This window comes from Rhinoraja longicauda, chromosome 40 (assembly GCF_053455715.1).
Source record: "Rhinoraja longicauda isolate Sanriku21f chromosome 40, sRhiLon1.1, whole genome shotgun sequence".
Classification (NCBI taxonomy): domain Eukaryota; kingdom Metazoa; phylum Chordata; class Chondrichthyes; order Rajiformes; family Arhynchobatidae; genus Rhinoraja; species Rhinoraja longicauda.
In genome coordinates this window covers 4,383,291-4,401,310 of record NC_135992.1, presented here as the reverse complement: position 1 = coordinate 4,401,310, position 18,020 = coordinate 4,383,291, and the positions used below count along the sequence as shown (strand labels likewise).

General features: G+C 49.8%; 1 protein-coding gene across 2 annotated transcripts in view; it reads right to left on the bottom strand.

Annotated features, from left to right (window-relative positions):
* Window positions 1–4,197: 4,197 nt before the first annotated feature.
* Window positions 4,198–18,020, bottom strand: part of foxred2 (FAD-dependent oxidoreductase domain containing 2) — a 59,641-nt gene continuing 45,818 nt past the window's right edge. The window contains exon 10 of one of the 2 annotated variants that reach the window (XR_013549536.1): window positions 4,198–4,786. The gene's annotated coding sequence lies outside the window, so the exon portion shown is untranslated. Of the gene's footprint in view, window positions 4,787–12,150; window positions 12,691–18,020 lie in introns of those variants that run through there. The other variant, XR_013549535.1, reaches the window with a different exon arrangement.

The window sequence follows — 18,020 nt, the reverse complement described above, 5'->3', positions numbered from 1 at the left end:
GGGTCTCTGGCACTGTGAGGCAGCAACTCTACCCACTGCACCACAAAGCCTCTGGCTTTGTACATTTCCACCCTGGGGAAAAAGGTTCTGACAGTCGACCCTACCTATGACATTCTTCGAGAATTTATTTGGAGTTATTAGGGTGGGTTGGAATTTTGCCCTTGGGGTTTTGACACCACTGTCTAGACCATGCCTTAATATGGACGGAGTTCGCTGACTGACGCAGATTGGCAGTGGTAGAGGGTGTGGGAACTGTCTTAAACGCATGGGATTGTGGGGTAAGGTGGGGTAAAGGGGAAGAGTGAAATTCAGCTGGATCTGTTGAGGATGAGTGAGGCAGTTTCCAGGAGGAGCAGAGCAGAGGTGCACCATGTGCATCAGGAGGGAAGGAGTGGAGAAAGTTCAAACAGAAAACAAGTTCACCTGCCAGTACAAACCCGTCGCTGGGCAGGATTAAACCTCCACCGCACTCTACACCAGGAGGAGCCTCGGGTACTGGCCCTTCCCAACACATACGAAGTTGAGGCTTGTGCTCCATGTGTGGGAAGGAACTGCAGGTGCTGGTTTAAACCGAAGATGTGCACAAGAAGCTGGAGTAACTCAGCGGGACAGGCAGCATCTCTGGACAAAAATGAATAGGTGACGTTTCGGGTCGAGACGGGTCTGAAGAAGGGTCTCGACCCAAATCGTCACCTATTGCTTTTCTCCAGAGATGCTGCCTGACCCGTTGAGTGACTCCAGCTCTTTGTATCTATCTTGTCTTACATGTGCTAGACCTAATACGCTGGAGTAACTCAGCGGGACAAGTAGTATCTCTGGAGAGAAGAAGTGGGTGACGTTTCGGGTTGAGACCCTTCTTCATGTGTTACATTTGCCTGGCACTTATGCTGGAAGTGCTGGGTCACAGTACCACCCCCATCTGGTCAAGGCATGTTACTGCAGCCGGCATCACCAAGTCAGACATCAGTCTGAAGAAGGGTCTCGACCCGAAACGTCACCCATTCCTTCTCTCCTGAGATGCTGCCCGACCTGCTGAGTTACTCCAGCATTTTGTGCAACAATAGTTAGGTTAAGGACAGTGATTTCTGCAAAATGTTGCTATCCACAGACTTGAACTACATATAGACTATTATTATTATTATTATTGCATTATTTTTGTTTGTTTTTTGTGTGTACATATGTGAACGCGTGTGAATATGTATTATACACAAAAAGCTGGAGTAACTCAGCGGGACAGGCAGCATCTCTGGAGAGAAAGAATGGGTGATGTTACCCATTCCTTCTCTCCAGAGATGCTGCCTGTCCCGCTGAATTATTCCAGCTTTTTGTGTCTATCTTCCAAGTCAAGTCTACATTATTCGTCACATACATATACAAGATGTGCAGTGAAATGAAAGTGGCCACGCCTGCGGATTGTGCTAAAACTACAAGACAGAATAGAATTATTTTTTTAAAAGACACAACACCAAAAAAAATTTAATACAGTAAATGAGTCCCTGGTGATATAAGAGTTAACAGTCCTGATGGCCTGTGGGAAGAAACTCCATCTCATCCTCTCCGTTTTCACAGCGTGACAGCGGAGGTGTTTGCCTGACCGTAGCAGCTGAAACAGTCCGTTGCTGGGGTGGTAGGTGTCCCCCATAATGTTGCTGGCTCTGGATCTGCACCTCCTGATGTATAGGTCCTGCAGGGGGGCGAGTGTAGTTCCCATGGTGCCTTCCTGTAGGTCCCATAGAGCCTTCCTGTCCTGGGCAGAGCTGTTCCCAAACCAGACTGTGATGTTGCCGGACAAGATGCTTTCTACAGCCCCAGAGTAGAAGCACTGAAGGATCCTCAGAGAGACTCTGAATTTCCTCAGCTTTCTGAGGTGGTAAAGGCGCTGCCTTGCCTTACTCACCAGTGCAGCAATGTGTGTTGTCCATGTCAAATCCTCTGTGATGTGGACTCCCAGGTATTTAAACTCAGTTTGATTCTCAATGGGTTCAATGGTGCTTTTATTGTCACATGTGCAAATGCACAGTAAATTTATTTTTTTATATACAGTCCAGTAGAGTATTGCCATACCTTAGCACGATTCCTGATTAGCAAAGTGTACAGAGATGGTCCACTGAGCCCGCATGCAAGAGATGCAAGGTCATGGCGCCATTTTGAAAGTCCAGCCCTCACCGGTTAGTGATCGGCTGTAGGAGTCCTGTCTTGTGATTTGAGGCCAGCTAAACATGCCTAGCAGTGAAACCCAACAAAGACAAACATCACAACGCAGATGAAATAAATTGCTCAACTGAAGGCCAAACACTATGGCCAAATGTCACTTTTCCGTGTTCTCCAGAGATACTGCCTGACCCAATGAGTTACTACAGCTCTTTGTGTCATTTTTTATAAACCAGCATCTGCAGTTCCATGTGTCTAGTTCCATGTTAGGTGTGGATTAGTGGACAGGCACCTTACTCAGGTTTGGTGTGTACCTTTCCATACCTCTAGTGCCACCCCCCCCCCCCCCACCCCCCCCCCCCCCACCCCCCCCCCACCCCCACCCCCACACCCCCCCCCCCCACCCCACCCCACACCCCCCATGTACAGCACATCACTGGGACCAGATTCCCTGCCATCAGTGACATTTGCAGAGGAAGGTGCAAACGTAAAGCCTGCAGCGTCATGAGGGGCTCCTCTCACGGTGGCGCAGCAGTAGAGTTGCTGCCTTACAGCAAATGCAGCGCCGGAGACTCAGGTTCGATCCCGACTACGGGCGCTGTCCGTACGGAGTTTGTACGTTCTCCCCGTGACCTGCGTGGGTTTTCTCCGAGAACTTCGGTTTCCTCCCACACTCCAAAGACGTACAAGTATGTAGGTTAATTGGCTGGGCAAATGTTAAAAAAACAAAATTGTCCCTAGTGGGTGTAGGACAGTGTTAATGTGCGGGGATCGCTGGGCGGCGCGGACCAGGTGGGCCGAAGGGCATGTTTCCGCGCTGTATCTCTAAATCTAAAAAAAAAAAAATCTCTCACCCCTTCCAAGGTCTGTTTGACCCGCTGCCTTGCAGAAGAAGGCTGAGCTGAGGGGCATTAGCTGCAGAACCACAGGTTCAGGAACAGCTTTTTCCCTCAGGCTGTTCGTCTACTGAACTGCCCCACCTGACTCGGGGGGTGGGGGGTTAGAACCTCACCTAGCAAAAAGACAATATTAAAAATAGGTAAAAAGACAATATAAAAAATAATCAACATTTATGATGTGAAATGTGTTTATGAGTTCAGAAGCCTGATGGTAGAAACTTCTTAAGTCTGGTGGTACGCGCAGCCATACTCCTGTATCGTCTGCCTGACGGTAACAAGGAGAACAGCCTGCGTGCTGGGTGGCTGTGGTCCTTGATGATGCTGCGTGCCTTCCGCAGGCACCGCCGGTAGACAATGTCCTGAATGGCCGGGAGACAGTTGCCAGTGATGTGCTGTGCCGTCTTCACCACTCTCTGCGGTGATTTGTGGCTGTGGGCAGAACAGTTCCCGTACAAGACTGTAATGCAGCCCGTCAGCAGGCTCTCGATGGTGCATCTGTAGAAGTTTGTGAGGATGCTGGCGTTCATGCCAAACTTCCTCAGTCTTCTCAGGAAAAAGAGCCGCTGGCGGGCCTTCTTTGTTATTGTGTCCGTGTGCAGTGTCCAGGAAAGGTTCTCAGTGATGTGCACACCGAGGAACTTAAAGCTGCTGACCCTTTCAGCCTCAGCATCACCGATGTGTCCACTCCCCCGCTGTCTTCTGTAGTCCACGATCATCTCTTTAGTTTTGCTGACATTGAGAGAGAGGTTATTTTCCTGGCACCAGCTGTTTAGTGCCTTTACCTCCTCTCTGTCGGCCGTCTCATTGTTGTCTGTGATGAGGCCCAAGATGGTTGTGTCGTCAGCAAACTTTAGGATGCTGTTTGAGCTGTGCTTAGCAGTACAGTCGTGCGTGAACAGGGAGTACAGGAGAGGACTGAGCACATAGCCCTGTGGTGTGCCTGTGTTGAGGATCAGCGAGGAAGAGGTGTGGCTGCCAATTCTCACCACCTGGGGCCTGCCCGTCAGGAAATCAAATATCCATCTGCAGATGGAGGTCTCCAGTCCAAGATCAAGGAGCTTGGGGACGAGTTTTGAGGGAATAATAGTGTTGAATGCCGAGCTGTAGCCAATAAAGAGCATTCTCACATATGTATTTCCTTTGTCCAGGTGGGTGAGCGCAGTATGTATTGCCATGGCGATGGCATCGTCCGTGGCCCTGTTTGGTCTATATGTAAACTGAAGAGGGTCCAAGGTGTCAGGGAGAGAGGAGCAGGTGGGAGTTTTGACTAGTCGCTCGAAGCACTTCATGACGACTGATGTCAGTGCGACAGGACGGCAGTCATTTAAACAGGAGGTCACTGGTTTCTTTGGAACAGGAACGATGATGGATGCTTTGAAGGAGGTGGGAACCACAGACTGACTCAGAGAGAGGTTGAAGATATTGGTGAACACCTCTGCCAGTTGATCAGCACACGCCCTGGAATACCATCCGGCCCTGGAGCTTTGCGGTCGTTAACCTTTTTGAAGGACTGCCTCACGTCTGCCGTTTGTAAGGACAGTGTGGTAGTCCCCCCCTGCACACCTGTGGGCTCATGGTGTCTGCATCGAACTGGGCGTAAAAGGTGTTAAGCTCGTCCGAGAGATGCGTTTGGCTGAACAGTGCTCCTGTTTTTCCTTTTGTAATCTGTGACGCAGCGTAATCTACTCCACATACGTCTGGAGTCTGAGCTGTAGTAGTTAGATTCCACTTTGTTTCTGTAATATATATATATTAATAAATATATATATATATACATACATATATGCACACATATGTACACATAAAAAACAAAACAATAATAGTGCAATAATAACAATATCTCTAAACAAAACTAAATCGGTATCTCTGTAAAACTGTATCTCTAAACTAAACTAAACTAAACTAAGTAGTCTATGTAGTTCAGAGCTTTTTGGAGGTTGTAATGTTTAACAGCCTGATGGTTGCAGGGAAGATATGTGGATATGCTAAGTTTCTTCCAAATGCGCCAAGAATAAATAAATAAAATGTAATAAGAAAATGGAATTCACTTTTTTGAAACATGGGGTGAGACTAATAATAATAATAATAATAATAATAATACATTTTATTTATATAGCGCTTTTCATATACTCAAAGACGCTTTACAGAGATTTTGAGAACATAGGGAAATTAATAAATAGATAAATAAATAAATAAATAAATGAACAGAGAAAGGAGACAGTAGGTGAGGTGACCTTCAGTGGTTGAAGGCAGTTCTGAACAGGTGAGACTTCAGCGATGTTTTGAATGTGGTGAGTGTGGGGGAGTCTCTAACGGTTTGGGGTAGTGAGTTCCATAGGGTGGGAGCAGCGATGGAGAAAGCCCTGTCCCCCCAGGATCTGAGTTTAGTCCGGATGTGGGGGGATAGGAGATTGGCAGCGGCAGAGCGGAGGGTGCAGGTGGGAGTGTGCCTGTGGAGGAGGTCAGTCAGGTAGGATGGGGCCAGGTTATGGAGGGCTTTGTAGGTTATGAGGAGGATTTTGTACTGGATTCTCTGGGGGATGGGGAGCCAGTGGAGTTTATAAAGGACGGGGGTGATATGGTCACGGATCGAGGTGTGTGTGAGTAGACGGGCAGCGGAGTTTTGAATGTATTGAAGTTTATTGATGATTTTTGAGGGTGCGCCATAGAGGAGGCTGTTGCAGTAGTCCAGACGGGAGGTGATGAAGGCGTGGATGAGGGTTTCTGCAGCTGTGGAGGAGAGGGATGGACGGAGACGGGCAATGTTTTTGAGGTGGAAGAAGGCTGTCTTTGTGATGTGTTTGATGTGTTTGTCGAAGGAGAGGGTTTGATCAAGGATGATTCCAAGATTCCGGATGTGAGGTGAGGTGGATAATGTTTAACCCTTTTCATAAAGTAATCCGTGAGCTGACCTGTGCATGTGGAATCGACAGTTCAACGGAATAGGTAAATAGGGAATTAGTAAATAGCAGAAGGGATCACTGCAGATTCTCTGAGCTCCCCCACCAACCTTCCCATTCACCACCCAGGAATCTGTTTGGCTGGAAAGGGTGCAGAGAAGATTTACGAGGATGTTGCCAGGACTTGAGGGCCTAATCTAAAGGGAGAGGTTGGCCAGGCCAGGACTTCATTCCTTGGTGCACAGGAGGTTGAGGTATGGCGAGTCCGAGACTTGTAGTTGTAGATGAAGTTTATTGCAACCGCAATACACGAATACAGAATCAAAACAACAAGTCGCAGGACAACCAATATAAACTTACTGTCTTCCTTGAAGACTCAGACGAACTAACTAAATCGGGCGCCAAACGCACCCATGACATCGCTGACCAATCAGCGATGTCCTTCCCTGGACCAATCCCCATGGTCGCGTTCCCACGTGACCTCGCTGGCCAATCCGAGGGTTCGACGACCTAGACCATTCTCCATGGTCGCTACATGACCCCCCCCAGAACCCGAGGTGCGGAACCTAGCTGGGAGCCTGATTTCGCGACCACAACGAGTACGGAGAGGGACAGCCTGAACCACAGGAGCCGGAGGTTCCGGACTTGGTGGAACAGCCGGAACGAGAGGTTCTGGAGGAACTACCGGCATGGGGGGCTCTGGAGGAACTGCCGAAACGGGAGGTCCTGAAGGAACTGTCAGAACGGGGGTTTCTGGACTGGGCGGAACTAACGGAGGTCGGCCTCTCCGAGGGGTTTGACCGACCAAAACTGGTTGATCCGGGTCCAAATGGGCAGGTTTAAGCCGGGACACCGAGACGAGTTCGCTCTTGCCGCCCATGTCTAAGGTGAAAGTAGCCGTTCCCTTACGTAACACCCGGAACGGCCCTTGATAGACCCTCTGCAACGGGGCGCGATGGGCATCCTTACGCAGAAAAACAAACTCACAGTCTTTCAGGGCAGCCGGTTCATGTACCATGGAACACCCATGGCGTGAAGTCGGCACTGGAGCCAGGGAGCCCACCCGTTCCCGGAGAGATGCTAACGCTGATGGGACCGAAGGGAGCAGGGCTGAAGGGTCCGAAAAAAGGTCTCCGGGTACTCGAAGTGTCGAGCCATATACTAGCTCTGCAGACGACGCACCGAGATCTGGCTTAGGAGCAGTCCGGATGCCCAAAAGAACCCAAGGGAGTTGGTCCACCCAGTCCGGGCCTTCAAGCCTTGCACTGAGGGACGCCTTAAGTTGGCGGTGGAACCTTTCTACGAGTCCATTTGCCTGGGGGTGATATGCAGTTGTGGGTTGTAACTTGGACCCGTACAGTTCCGCCAGCGCGGCCCAGAGGGACGAAGTGAACTGTGGCCCTCTGTCAGTGGTAATAACTGCCGGGACCCCAAAACGAGCTACCCAATGGAGGGCCAAAGTCCTAGCACAAGACGCTGACGAGATATCAAACAATGGGAAAGCCTCTGGCCACCGGGTGAACCGATCCACCACCGTGAGGAGGTGGGTGTAGCCCCGGGAGGAAGGCAAAGGTCCGACCAAATCCACGTGGATGTGAAAAAAACGAAAGGCCGGGACCTCGAAATCCTGTACGGGGGGCTGGACGTGGCGCTGGACTTTAGCGGTCTGACAGGGCACGCAGGAACGTGCCCACCCCGCTACCTGTTTTCTCAGGCCATGCCAGACAAACCTCGCTGCTACCAAGGCAGAGGTGGAGCGGATGGACGGGTGCGCCAACCCATGAATGGCATCGAAAACTCGGCGCTGAAAGGAAGGCGGCACTACCGGCCTGGGACGAGGAAGAGAAATATCGCACCAGACTTTCGTGCCCTCCGACCCACAAGCCACCTGGGCCAACTTTAATCCCGAAGTGGTGGACCGGTAAGCCGAAACGGTATCCGCCAGAAGCTGCGCCTCCGCGAGCTCCTGGGGATCCACCTCGCAGTCCACCGCCGAAATAGGGGGAAAAGCAGGTCTAGACAGGGCGTCAGCAACGGCATTAAGCTTACCCGCGATATGACGGACATCTGTTGTAAATTCGGAGATAGCAGTCAGGTGCCGCTGCTGGCGGGCCGACCATGGGTCAGACAATTTCAAAAACGCAAATGTTAATGGCTTGTGGTCCGTAAATGCCACAAATGGGCGTCCCTCGAGGAAATACCTAAAATGACGGACAGCTAAATAGAGAGCTAGAAGCTCTCGGTCAAATGCACTATATTTCAGCTCGGCCGAATTTAGTTGCCGGCTGAAAAAGGCTAAAGGCTGCCAATGGCCACCAACCTGCTGCTCCAGAACCCCACCCACCGCCACGTCAGAGGCGTCAACCGTCAGGGCCGTGGGGGCGGAGGGGCTCGGATGGACCAACATGGTGGCGTCTGCCAGGGCTGCCTTAGCTGCCGTAAAAGCCGACTCTGCGGCCGGGGACCACAACAACTCTACCGGGTTCCCTGCAAGGCATTGGAAAAGCGGGCGCAGGACTCGCGCCGCTGCCGGAACGAATCTATGGTAGAAATTAACCATACCGACGAACTCCTGCAGCCCTTTTACAGTGGTGGGCCTGGGAAAAGCCCGGATAGCTTCCACCTTCTCGGGTAAAGGTGCGGCACCGGCAGGAGTAATTCTGTGCCCTAGAAAATCAAGGGCAGGCAGGCCGAATTGACATTTGGAGGGTTGGATAATGAGCCCGTGGTCTTGGAGCCGCTGGAACACGGTCCTCAAATGGGCCTGGTGTTCCAGCACGGAGGGGCTGGCTACCAGGATGTCGTCTAGATAGATAAACAAAAAGGGTAAACCCCGGCCCACGCGGTCCATCAGTCGCTGGAAAGCCTGTGCCGCGTTCTTTAAACCGAAAGGCATACGCAACCATTCAAACAACCCGAACGGAGTTATAGTTGCAGTTTTTTGTATGTCCTCCGGTCGCACCGGAATCTGATGGTATCCTCGCACCAAATCGATTTTGGAAAACACTACCGCACCTTCCAGCCCAGATGAAAAGTCCTGTAGGTGCGGTATGGGGTAGCGATCAGCCGTGGTGACAGCATTGAGACGCCGATAATCGCCACATGGCCTCCACCCCCCCAGATGCCTTGGAGACCATGTGTAACGGCGAGGCCCACGGGCTGTCAGACTGACGGACAATTCCCATTTCCTCCATCTTCCTGAACTCCTCCTTTGCCACCACCAGTTTGTCTGGCGGTAGTCTCCTGGCCCGAGCGAAAACGGGAGGGCCTTCGGTGCGGATGTGATGGACCACACCGTGTTTAGCCGAAGGTGCGTCGAAACGTTGAACGAGCAGCTCTGGGAACTCGGCCAGAATCGCAGCATACGAGTCGGGGGCCGCGACGACGGCCTGGACAGTAGGGCTGAGCGAGGAGGCGATTGTCGGAGCGACGTGCTCGTCTTCGGCGGAAGGTCGGAGGTCGTTACCGCGGACATCAGGAACCAGTGAAAAAGCCCAGAGAAAATCTGCGCCCAGGATCGCTTGTTTGACGTCGGCTATGATGAATGGCCATTCGTACGTGCGGAGGCCTAAACCCAGGGACATTTTCCGTGTACCGAAAGTGCGAATTGGGCTGCCGTTCACCGCGATGAGGGTGGGACCTGTCTTACCCGATCTGGTTTCGAGGTCGGTCGGCGGCACTATGCTGACAATGGCTCCCGTGTCTACCAAAAATTCTGTGTCCGTGAATCGATCATGGACATAGAGGCGCCGGTTCTGGCCAATCGTAACTGCCCCTATGTACGATCGGCCGAGGCATTTCCCGCGAAGGTACAAGGCAAGCGGCAGTTGCGGGATTCGTTACCCCATCGTAGGTGATAATAGCACCAGCCGCGCTTGTGCGGATCTTTTTGGCGGGCTTTCGGAGAATTGGCGGGAGACGTGGCGCCATCTTGCCGTCGCTGTGGCGTGGTCACCGATGTCGAGACTTTGTTGATGGAATCCCCTGCCTTGTTTTTTCCCGCTATGAGCGCGTCCGCTTTCGCTGCATATGCTTCGGGGTCCTTAAAAGAACAATCCGTAAGCAGCAATCGGACATCCTCGGGGAGTTTTTCGCGGAATGCCTGCTCAAACATCGGGCAATCCGTATGCTCACCGGCTAGCACCATCATTTCGGCCAAGCTCCGGTAGGTGCAGAAGTTTTGCCGCACCACCATGCTTTTTTAACCCGAAGGTCCGCAGTAATACCTTCTTCATGGTTTCATACTTGTCTTCCGCAGGTGAATTTATTATGAACCGCATCACGCGCTTGGTTGTGTCCGGCGATAGCGCGCTGACGAGGTAGAAATACTTCGTGGAATCATCCGACACCTTCTTTATATGGAATTGGGCCTCGGCGTGGATAAACCAAGCTTGCGGTGCGTACGTCCAAAATAACGGAAGATGAACGTCCGCCGCGCTTGACTCCGGTGTGCCCTGCTCAGTCATCGTCAACGAGGCGTCGGGTTTTTCTCAGTCGGTGATCGTCCAGATCACGTCGGGGTCACCAATATGGCGAGTCCGAGACTTGTAGTTGTAGATGAAGTTTATTGCAACCGCAATACACGAATACAGAATCAAAACAACAAGTCGCAGGACAACCAATATAAACTTACTGTCTTCCTTGAAGACTCAGACGAACTAACTAAATCGGGTTCCAAACGCACCCATGACATCGCTGACCAATCAGCGATGTCCTTCCCTGGACCAATCCCCATGGTCGCGTTCCCACGTGACCTCGCTGGCCAATCCGAGGGTTCGACGACCTAGACCATTCTCCATGGTCGCTACAGAGGGGTGATTTTATAGAGGTGTATGAACACGAGGGGAATACAATACAATACAATATATCTTTATTGTCATTGTACCCAGGGGTACAACGAGATTGGGAATGCGCCTCCCATACGATGCAATAATTTAAGTAATTAACAGCAACCCAACGAAACGAAACAATTGTAACAGTTTTTAGACAGGGTAAAGTGCAAGTTGATCTATGCGTTGTGGCCATCCGGCTCAGCAGGACCGGTTCATAGCAGCTATGGCCCTGGGGATGAAGCTGTTCCTGAGTCTGGAGGTGCGGGCGTAGAAGGCCTTGTATCGTCTGCCCGATGGAAGGAGTTCGAACAGACTGTTGCAGGGGTGTGAAGAGTCTTTGTGGATGCTGGTGGCTTTTCTGAGGCATCGTGTGTTGTAGATGCCCTCCAAGTCTGGTAGCTGTGTTCCGATGGCCCTCTGAGCTCTATGGACTACCCGCTGTAGAGCTTTCCTTTCTGCCTCCGTGCAGCTGAGGTACCACACAGGGATGCCATAGATATGGTAAATGCATAGCCTTTTACTCAGAAAGGGCTATCAAGGTCCAGGTAGGGTTGCCAACTCCCTCACTCCCAAATACGGGACAAAGTGATGTCACCGCCTCGTGCCCAACGTGACCTCACCCAGCCAGCGGCCACGTGCTCCCGCTCCACCAATGGCGGCCGCCCGGGCCAGAGGAAACACAGTGATCACAGGGAGAACGTGCGAACTCCACAACCGACGCTAGGATTGAACCCGGGGTCTCTGGCACTGTGAGGCAGCAGCTCTACCAACAGCGCCACTGTGCCGCACTAGTAATCAAGATCTTAACAACTATCACCTTTTAAAAATAACTAGACCTAGTGGACCCGTCGGGCCCAAACCTCTCCTGCATTGGTGCAGCACCCTCTCCTCCCCCTCTCCTCTCCTCCCCCCCTCCTCTCCTCCCCCCCTCCCCCCCTCTCACCCTCTCCCACCCCCTCCCCACCCCTCCCCTCCCCTCCCCCCCTCCACTCTATCCCCCTCAAACCCCCCTTACCCTCCCCTCCCCCTCCCACCCTCTCCCCTCACCCCCTCCACTCTATCCCCTCAACCCCCCTTACCCTTCCTCCCCTTCCCTCCCACCACCCCCTCCCTCCCCTCTCCTGCCCCCCCTCCCCTCCCCTTCCCCCTCCCCCCCTCCCACCCCCTCACCTCCCTCCTCCACCCTCTCCCCACCCCTCCCTTCACCCCCTCCACTCTATCCCCCTCAAACCCCCCTTACCCTCTCTCCTCCCCTTCCCTCCCTCCCCCTCCCTCCCCTTCCCACCACCCCCCCTCCCTCCCTCCCTCCTTCCCTAGGAGATAGGTTTAAACTTTAAAATGTGAATAACTTTAAAAACATAACACCGATTTCAATGAAACCTCTTCCATTAGCACCAAAGGGATGACGGTGAGTAAGGTGGGCCTAAAATTGTCACGCTATCGTGTACCATTTTGGCTGTAGTTCAGGAACAAACAAACGAGAGTTTCAGTATATAGATTTAATCTCTCCTGGTACTTTTGCCAAATTCTTAAATCAACCTTTGTGAATAATCGTCCATTCCGCCCACAGAACCAATAGCTCCTTAATTACTCTGCCAAGCTCTTAAAGTCAAGAGTGGAGTTGAAGAACGAGGAGATGGAGTTCAACTTTGACCAGGTAATCAGGTTTTGTTATCTGTAGTTTCACGGATCAGTGTTCCCTAATAACTCCTTGAAACCTTGGTACAAATTTCACTGGAATGTCTGCTGCTCATTAACCCTGTCACAAAGCGGGCCCAGATCCCGGTTCACGTCTGTCCAGAATTAAATGACCATTGAAAACGTCTTCACCAAGGCCCTTGTCTGCACTTTGACCTCTGGTTGCTAGGGAGGAGGATCACTATCGCCGCACTCCAAATTGAAAGTGGCCTGAAATTAAATTAATCCAATAAAAGTATTTAACATTAAATTTTAATCTGGTGTAAAGTGCAGCTAAAAGCAGAAAGTTCACCCCGAGTGCAGCTTTAGTGGCAAGATAACTGCAACAATAGTTAAAGAAAATAACTGCAGATGCTGGTACAAATCGAAGGTATTTATTCACAAAATGCTGGAGTAACTCAGCGGGTCAGGCAGCATCTCAGGAGAGAAGGAATGGGTGACGTTTCGGGTCGAGACCCTTCTTCAGACTGACATCAGTCTGAAGAAGGGTCTCGACCCGAAACGTCACCCATTCCTTCTCTCCTGAGATGCTGCCTGACCTGCTGAGTTACTCTAGCATTTTGTGCAACAATAGTTAGGTTAAAGACTGTGATTTCTGCAAAATGTTGCTATCCGCAGACTTGAACTACATATAGACTATTATTATTATTATTATGATTGCATTATTATTATGATTGCATTATTATTGTTTGTTTTTTGTGTGTACATATGTGAATGCGTGTATGTATATACATATGTATTATACACAAAAAGTTGGAGTAACTCAGCGGGGCAGGCAGCATCTCTGGAGAGAAAGAATGGGTGATGTTACCCATTCCTTCTCTCCAGAGATGCTGCCTGTCCCGTTGAATTACTCCAGCGTTTTGTGTCTTTCTGCGGTTTAAACCAGCATCTGCAGTTCCTTCCTACATACTCACATATATAATACATACACACACACACACACACACTGAACTTTTTTCTCGTTTATGATATTGTTCACTGTGTACGATGTTTACACATTCAGTTGTGCTGCTAATGTTCTATCTGGGGTACATGACAATAAAACACTCTCTTGAACTAATGGGGCCGACAATTACAGAATAGATGTATAGATGCTGAGCATGTACAGGTTACTGAGCTGGATGATCAGCCATGATCATATTGAATGGCGGTGCAGGCTCGAAGGGCCGAATGGCCTACTCCTGCACCTATTTTCTACGTTTCTATGTTTCTATGTCAGAAGAGTTTTTGCACTGTTCTTGTTTTGTGTATGTGTAGAAAGGAACTGCAGATGCTGGTTTACATCGAAGAAAGACACAAAATGCTGGAGTAACCCAGCGGGACAGGCAGCGTCTCTGGAGAGAAGGAATGGATGTTCCTTCTCTCGAGATGCTGCCTGTCCTGTTGAGTTACTCGAGCATTTTGTGTTCTATCTTGTTATGTATATATTTTTTATTCTGAATGCGTGTGCAATTATGACATGCATGAACTTGCACTTTTGTCAACAATTCTGTAGTCAGATCGTAGGTGCGACCAAGGCAGTTTGTAATTTCCACCACACGATACGATCATGTTTACATCGGAAACAAGCCGGGAATGGCAGCGGTACTCACCCAGAGAAAGTGCCCATGACACAATTGGGACAGTTAATCCCCTCAGGGAGTTAACTTCAAGCAGGGGATGGGGGCGGTGATTCTGACTTAAGTAAAATCTGACTTACGTAAGAGTTCACAAGATGTACGTAGCCTTTATGCAAGTTGATTGGTAAGGGTGTCAGAGGTTATGGGGAGAAGGCAGGAGAATGGGGTTTGGAGGGAGAGATATATCAGCCAATATTGAATTTTGAGTTGAGTTTAGTTTAGAGATACAGCGTGGAAACAGGCCCTTCAGCCCACCGAGTCCGCGCCGACCAGCGATCCCCACACACTAACACTATCCTACAAACACACACACACACACACACACACACACACTAGGGACAATTTACAACTCACCGATGCCAATTAACCTACAAACCTGCACGTCTTTGGAGCGCGGGAGGAAACCGGAGCACCCGGAGAAAACCATCGCGGGTCACTGGGAGAGCGTGCAAACTCCATTTGACAGAGTAGACTTGATGGGCTGAATGGCCTAATTCTGCTCCTATTCCTTATGGGGAATGCTGCAAGTTTATTATTTGGAAATAATACTTCCAGCATTTTTCACCCAGAGAGTTGTGAATTTGTGGAATTCTCTGCCACAGAGGGCAGTGGAGGCCAAATCACTGGATGGATTTAAGAGAGAGTTGGATAGAGCTCTAGGGGCTAGTGGAATCAAGGGATATGGGGAGGAGGCAGGCACGGGTTACTGATTGTGGATGATCAGCCATGATCACAATGAATGGCGGTGCTGGCTCGAAGGGCCGAAGGGCCTCCTCCTGCACCTATTTTCTATGTTTCTATGGAAAAAAAAAACAATGGAAAAATTCACGAGCAGATCTTTAAAGCTTCTAGTCTCCATTCCTTTCAATTTACAATCTACAATTTAATAATTTTCTTTGAACTTTCTAATAACCTTCCCCTTTATGCCTACCGCAACTCCCTCCAGTCCCAGAAGATCCATTAGCTGGGTGGCAGGTCCAAGGATTCCAGCTCCAGGAGTAAGTTTACCAGCGACTCTCAGTTACAGAAACTTACTTTACAAGGTCAGACCATTTGAAGGTTTGTAGAGGGAAGTGGGTCATGCAAATAGACTTTAAAGATGCAGCGTGGAAACAGGCCCTTCAGCCCACTGACCAGGCGATAACCCCGCACACTACTTCTATCCCACACACAAGGGATACGTTACAATTCTACAGAAGCCTATTAATTTACAATCCTGCAAGTCTTTGGAGTGTGGGAGGAAACCGGTACACCCGGAGAAAACGTGCAAACTCTAATTATTCAAACAGGAATTGTTTCAGCGTGCAAGGCTACAGTATTTGATACTGGCTCAAAACTCTACTCGACAAGGACAATTCTGGATGTAATCATAGGGAGAAGATATTTGCAACTGTGTCTACATTCCACAAAGGAAATAATGAAGGTTCAGGGCCAATATGAGTTTCCAGAAGGGTGGAAGTAAGGCACACATTAATCTGGGAGACCATTACTGAGGCCCCGACAGATTTTTAAAATGTCTGGTTAGGTGCCAGCTGACTGAAGGACTGTGTTTTGGACATCTTTATTCAAGGGTAGAGAGGATATGCCAAGTTCAATGAATATCAAGTCAGTGGTAGGAAGATTATTGAGAAAAAATATTCTGAATGACAGATTAAATCTACACTTGGAAAGGCAGGGATTAATGGAATTTAATGAGAGTGTGGGAACAGGCTCTTCGGCCCATCGGTCACCCGTACACTAGTTCTGTTATCCCACTTCGCATCCTACGCACTAGGGACAATTTACAGTGACGTCACCCTTTGTCCCTTATTTGGGAGTGAGGAAGTTGGCAACCCTACTAATACAGGACAAGGGCGGTCCCGTAGGGGACAAACTAATTTAGCCCAAAATGATGTCCCGGGATGTCCCGGTTAATATGGGATAGTAGGCAACCCTAGTCTCGACTGCCAGAAGATATTTATCAATCGGTAAGATGTGCAGAGCAATGGCAGATAGTTTCATCCCAATGTATTTAATGGTCGGCACGGTGGCGCAGCAGTAGGGTTGATATCTTAAGGGCCTGTCCCACTTAGGCGATTTTTTAGGCGACTGCCGGCGACTGTCAAAGTCATAGCAGATCGCCAAAATTTTCTTTTATCCTACGACAATGACCACGACAATGCCGAGTCAGGTCGATACAAGTTACTTTTTTTGTGAAACTAGCACCTGGCTAAGAGATTACACCGTCTTCGGAAACATCACAAAATTCCCACGCTTATCAATGCTTCTCCAGCGTCCTAATTTTCGCTGAAATCACTGACAAGTCTGTAATTACTTGAGAGTTTTGAAATAATAACATCTTGCCCGGGTTACTTGAAAACCAAGCTTCACGGTAACAAGGCATGAACTGGATTGAATTCCAGTTTACTAATAGCAGTAGTATGAAATTTAATTTTAAACGTGGTTAAATGTATTTTTGTCCATTCTATGAGGAGATGCATATCTGGTTTCTGGGTTGCATATCTGTGTTGGGAGCCTACTTTAAAAGTAATGGCTGATGGCCATAAACATCGCGAAATTCGCACGCTTACCTGACCGTCAAACTGTCGCCTCCAATCTACCTGTCAAATGTCCTGACGGTAAATAAATTGTATAAACACAAGTATTTTATGGTATCTTCAAATGACTTTACTTAAGTTAATATTACGTGCTTCTGAATGCATCTGCGACAACCTAGCAAACCTGAGGACAGCGTGCGACAGACAGCGCCCGCAATAAGCAACGATACCTGGCGACAAGCCAGCTGGCGCCGAGAAATTTCAATCCGGTTAATTTCTCAGCGACGCGCCGAGATTCGCTACGATTCTTTGAAGACTCCTCACGATCATGCCCGTGACACCCCGGCGAACTGTCGGTGACAGCCTAGCCACCGGCAGTCGCCTTAAAATCGCCTAAGTGGGACAGGCCATTTACAGCGCTTACAGTGTCAAACTGTAGGGTTTGATCCAGGCTGTGGGTGTTTGTCTGTGCGGAGTTTGTACGTTCTCTCCGTGACCTGCGTGGGTTTTCTCCAAGAACTTCAGTTTCCTCCCACACTTCATAGACATACAGGTTTGTAGGTTAATTGGCTTGGTATAAATGTTTTAAAAAAGGCCCTCGTGTAGGATAGTGTGAATGCGCAGGGATCGCTGGTCGGTGTGGATTCGATGAGCCGAAGGGCCTGTTCCCACGCTGTTTCTCTAAAAGATACTGAACTATTTTGGGAAGACTAAGAGTGGAACATACACAAAGAACAGTAGGGCCCTCAACAATATTATGTTCAATGTACAACTCCTGGGCTTGCTGAAGGCGACAGCGCAGGTGGATATGGTGGTGAAGAGGCCATACATGATACATGGTTCACTAGCTAAGGCAGAGAGTACAACTCTATGAGATATTGTTTGGACAACAGCTGGAGCATGCTGGGCACTTCTGGTTGTGATTACACTGGAGAGGGTGCGGAAGAGGATCACTGGGATGTGTATCGCTGGGACACCGAACGGTCTGTCCTCAGCAGAGGCCTCACCTTTGTTCCCCTCCGCCCCCACCTCAACGAGTTCCGGGTCCGCCACGTCTTGGAGCTCTTCTTCCGTCGCCTCCGCCTCCGGGCCTTTTTCATGGGAAGGAGTCCTCACCTCCCAGTGATGACCCCTTCTCCCGTCTCCCTCCTCTTGGACTCCCGCCCGGCTGGCCCTCTACCTTCATTAGACCTTTTCATTTAAAAAAAAAAAGGAGGGTCTCGACCCAAAACGTCACCCATTCCTGCTCTCCCGAGATGCTGCCTGGCCCGCTGAGTTACGCCACCATTTTGCGTCTGCCGTCTAGTATCACTGGGATATTGGCCGGGATGGAACATTTCAGTTAAAGGTGTAGAAGATCGTCCTTGCGGTGACAGTGAGG